At 47.2% G+C, this 5,000-nt stretch overlaps 2 protein-coding genes across 2 annotated transcripts in view; both read left to right on the forward strand.

Moving 5' to 3' along the window:
- LOC143285548 (uncharacterized) overlaps window positions 1–5,000 on the forward strand; it is a 288,677-nt gene that overhangs the window by 159,330 nt on the left and 124,347 nt on the right. The window lies entirely within an intron of this gene.
- The window catches only part of LOC143285898 (hemocyte protein-glutamine gamma-glutamyltransferase-like), a 68,391-nt gene continuing 63,978 nt past the window's right edge, over window positions 588–5,000 (forward strand). The window contains exon 1 of the mRNA XM_076593345.1: window positions 588–911. The gene's annotated coding sequence lies outside the window, so the exon portion shown is untranslated. The remainder of the gene's footprint in view (window positions 912–5,000) is intronic.

Genomic DNA, 5,000 nt, shown 5'->3' on the forward strand with positions numbered 1-5,000 from the left:
GAAATAGCCCATTACCCTTTCACACCCCCAACCCTGGGGATTGTCAGTGGTGTCATGACAGTAATGACTGCTCCTGCTCCCAACATGGAGAAAGGTCACTCCTCTCCTGTGACATGACACAATGACAGACCCCGAACCTAAGGTCAAAGTTTAAAGGTTAACTCACTCAGTACGGCCAGTCCTCTCTTCTCCTCTACACAGACCCCTCGGATGTCCAGTGGGTGTCTCAATGACCCAACCTTTAGCTTCCGTCGTCTGAATTGTGGTATTCTTTGTCAACATTCACCTCTTCAGTATAAGAGCCTTCCGCTTGCAATATTTTGATGATGGTAATTGGGGTGAAACGCTGTTAACGTCGTCTCTTTCGCCATTGCGGCAGGGCTCGGCACAGGAAGGCCGGCGGGGCCCAGTCCTCTCCTTCCGCCGTTTTAACCTTCCCCAACCCAAGTCAGGTACCCGTTCACACCTGGGTGGAGTGAGGTCTATGGAGTAAAGTGCCTTCCCCAAGAACACTGCACCATGCCGAAACAAGGCCTCGAACCCTGTGTCACATCTCATGACAAATCAGTTATGAGTGCTTAACCCCCTCCTTGTTCACCCACCCCATCTAGCCAGAGAGCAGTGTGGGTTGCGCTGATTGCACGAGATTCTCAGTCTGTCTCAGTCTCAGTTCAGGCTGTCACTGAACTGAGATCAGCCTCTTCCTGGTTAGCAAGTGACAAGATTCTGGGCTTTTCGCCCGCGACTGTCAGAAGAGGCAGCCGTGCCAGTCTTTGGGTGCTTCAGGGCTGTTTGCCCGTCTTGACGCTCGTCAGTGGGGATCAGTTTCCTCCGAGTGGTCGTGTGCTCTTCGTTCTCTGTGTTCTGTGTGTGAACTTCCAGCCTTGGGGTAGTGGTACCTCTTCTGGAAGGTAAGAGGGGACTGTTGAGACAGTCCTAACCTGTGTTCTGTCTGTTCGTCTTGCGTTCATGTGCGTGTATGAGAGAGAGAGAGAGAGAGAGAGAGAGAGAGAGAGAGAGAGAGAGAGAGAGGAGGGAGTGAATATTTAAGTAAATACAATATTTTGCTCTTTTATGTGCATCTGTTGGATGTGTGTGCATTTTTAAACATAAATTTTATTTGAATGTTATGACATTATTTTTCATGCGTATTGAAGGGGTTCAACCATAAAAATCTCGATGTGTTCAGTTTTCCTTATGAACCCTCTCAGCGATTAGTGAGCATTATATATATATATATATATATATATATATATATATATATATATATATCCGTGTGTGTGTTAAAGTCGCATTGTATGTGATACATAAGCTAGAATATTCCAAACTACCCCCTTATCCTTTTCCGTTATCTTTGCTCTTGGGTGTGGTCGTTGTCAGCCTTTTAAACTTACGAAATAGCGCAGCTGAGTAAAATTGAACTATTCTGTAGCCCATGTGTTGATCAGGGAGGGGTTAAACTGAAATTTTGTAAGATTTGTTTTTCTTTATGAATTTTGGGCTGGGTACACTTATGTTTAATTGGGTGGGTCCAAAAGTGAATCCTACCAGTGGATAATAGGCTATATACAGTGTTTTCAGCGTTCCCACTTTCCGTGTCCATCCACCGACTTCCCAACCCTTCCACTGACCCTCCACTGTCTCCCCGGGAACCCCTCTGCCTGCCTTTGACTTAGTCCAGGCCTCCGTTGGCTGTTGCCGCCTGCCGCCGCCTTCCGTCGCCAGCGTTCTCTGGCCTGGTGCTCGGCTGTCTGGGTGTTCGTCTTCGTCGTCACTGCTCTTCGTGTTCGTCGTCACTGCTCTTCGTGTTCGTCGTCACTGCTCTTCGTGTTCGTCGTCACTGCTCTTCGTCTTCGTCGTCACTGCTCTTCGTGTTCGCCGTCACTGCTCTTCGTGTTCGTCGTCACTGCTCTTCGTGTTCGCCGTCACTGCTCTTCGTGTTCGTCGTCACTGCTCTTCGTGTTCGTCGTCACTGCTCTTCGTGTTCGTCGTCACTGCTCTTCGTGTTCGCCGTCACTGTTCGTGTTCGCCGTCACTGCTCTTCGTGTTCGCCGTCACTGCTCTTCGTGTTCGCCGTCCGTCACTGCTCTTCGTGTTCGCCGTCACTGTTCTACTTCGTGTTCGCCGTCACTGTTCTTCGTGTTCGAAGTCACTGTTCTACTTCGTGTTCGAAGTCACTGTTCTACTTCGTGTTCGCCGTCACTGTTCTTCGTGTTCGAAGTCACTGTTCTACTTCGTGTTCGAAGTCACTGTTCTTCGTGTTCGAAGTCACTGTTCTACTTCGTGTTCGAAGTCACTGTTCTTCGTGTTCGAAGTCACTGTTCTTCGTGTTCGAAGTCAGTTCTACTTCGTGTTCGAAGTCACTGTTCTACTAAGTGTTCGAAGTCACTGTTCTTCGTCGTCGTCACTTACTGTTCGCCGTCACTGTTCTTCGTCTTCGCCGTCACTGCTCTTCGTCGTCGTCACTACTTCATCATCAACGTTGTGCTTGTGTTTCCATGTCTTAAAGCTCTGGGGTTTTTGTGGGGTTTTTTTGTTTTTGTTTGTTTTTTTGTTTTGTTTTGTTTTGTTTTGTTTTGTTTTTATTATCCATTCTGTTGTCATTTAAGTGTTGTTGCAGCCGGGATTGTGGTTATTGTTTTATTTGGCAAGCTCTGTGTGTGATTAAGTAAATGTATGTGAACCCTGAATTATTTTAGTCTGTGTTTGTGTTGTCTGGGTGTTAGTGCTGGGCTGGGTGGGGGTTTCTAGTCCGCTCTCTTATAGAGCGTGATACCCTGATGATTGGTGAAGGGTCCACTGGATCAGAAGTTCGACGCCTAACCGATTCTGCCACGGCGCTTTCCTGGGGAACTGACCCTTCAGTGTTAACACCTCCCAAAGTTGTAACAGTATTTTCACTTGACGTCTGTTCACATGCATGCGGTGTTTGATGAAAAGATTGTGTGTGTGTGTGTGTGTGTGTGTACGCGCGCGCGTGTGTGTGTGTGCGTGCGTGCGTGCGTGTGTGGCTGTGGCTGTGAGTCTGTGTCTGTGTGTGTGTGTGTGTGTGTGTGCGTGCGTGCCAGTGCGGCTAGGCGTGCGTGTGTGTCAGTGCGCTCGCTCGCAAGCAGAATCATTTATAGATAAGACGCAGCACAGCATATCGAAAAATATATATATTTATATAACTGTGCTTAAAATTAGGAACAAGGACAGAGAGAGGGTGGGGTGAGACAGACAGAAAGAGTGAGAGACAGACAGGGAAAGAGAGAGACAGACACAGGAGACTGACTCACACGGACGGAAGTGGAAGAGGTGACAGAAAGTGGAGAAATAGGAAATATACAGGGGAAACAATCGATGCAGGGAGGAAGTGGAGAAGAGAGAGCAAGTCAGAATGAAAGGGAATGAAATACTGTTCAACTCTCTCCATACGAACGGCGAAAGAGAAGACGTTAACAGCGTTTCACCCCAATTACCACCATCAAAATATTGCAAGTGGAAGGCTCTCATACTGAAGAGGTGAATGTTGACAAAGAATACCACAATTCTGACAACGGAAGCTAAAGGTTGGATCATTGAGACACCCACTGGACATCCGAGGGGTCTGTGTAGAGAAGAAGAGAGGACTGGCCGTACTGAGTTAAACCAATGGAAGTGAAGAGAGGAAAGCGTGGCAGAGGAGGGGGGAGAGGGGTGATGGGGCGGACGGGGGCGGGGGGGGGGGACAGAGGATGTAGGAGGTATGAAATAAGAGAGGGAGGGTGGATGTGAGGGAAGGAAACGGAAAGAGGGGATGGGTGGGGGGTGGGGGGGAGGACGAAACACTATATATAAGCCATTTAACTTACAGACATTGCGGTGAAGGACATCTCTCGCATCTCACTGTGAATTCTCAAGGACGGTGCGTAATAGTGTTGTGTGTGTGTGTGTGCTGGTGTCAGTGGCAGCATTTTGCCTTTGGTCACAACAGAAGGTTGTGTTTACTTTCTTTTCTTTTCTTTTTTTTTTTCTCCGCTCGTGTTAGTTGTGGTATCATAATCATATTCAATAAGCCTGTCATAGTTATCCTAAACAAATTCTACTAATGTAAACTACGCATGGCGGTTCATAAACAGGACATAATGTCCGTGGTTCCGTTTTATTATTTTCATTCGTCGAAGGAAAGAAAACTTTACTGCATGTTCGTGTACGTGAGTTTACTTGATTTTAAGTCATGTTTACAAAAATGGTAACAACTGAGATATCCCTTAGTAGGGATGTTCTCAGAACACTATATATATGTATATATATGTGTGTGTGTGTGTGTGTGTGTGTGTGTGTTATCATCCACTTCCCCCTCTAAACAAGATCTAATCTACACAAGTGAAGTGTTTGCCAAGTGGATGACTCGTCCGCCTTGGAAGCGAGAGAATCTGAGCCCATGAGATCGAATCCCAGTCTCTCGCCAATGCATTCCTCCTCTCCACTGTACCTTGAGTGATGAGTCTTCCTCTCCACTGTACCTTGAGTGATGAGTCTTCCTCTCCACTGTACCTTGAGTGATGAGTCTCCACTGTACCTTGAGTGATGAGTCTTCCTCTCCACTGTACCTTGAGTGATGAGTCTTCCTCTCCACTGTACCTTGAGTGATGAGTCTTCCTTTCCACTGTACCTTGAGTGATGAGTGATGAGTCTTCCCCTCCACTGTACCTTGAGTGATGAGTCTTCACTGTACCTTGAGTGATGAGTCTTCCTCTCCACTGTACCTTGAGTGATTAGTCTTCCCCTTACCTTGAGTGATGAGTCTTCCTCTCCACTGTACCTTGAGTGATGAGTCTTCCTCTCCACTGTACCTTGAGTGATGAGTCTTCCCCTCCACTGTACCTTGAGTGATGAGTCTCCACTGTACCTTGAGTGATGAGTGATGAGTCTTCCTTACCACTGTACCTTGAGTGATGAGTCTTCACTGTACCTTGAGTGATGAGTCTTCCTCTCCACTGTACCTTGAGTGATGAGTCTTCCCCTTACCTTGAGTG

Source organism: Babylonia areolata, chromosome 9 (genome assembly GCF_041734735.1).
Source record: "Babylonia areolata isolate BAREFJ2019XMU chromosome 9, ASM4173473v1, whole genome shotgun sequence".
NCBI classification, from domain to species: Eukaryota; Metazoa; Mollusca; class Gastropoda; order Neogastropoda; family Buccinidae; genus Babylonia; species Babylonia areolata.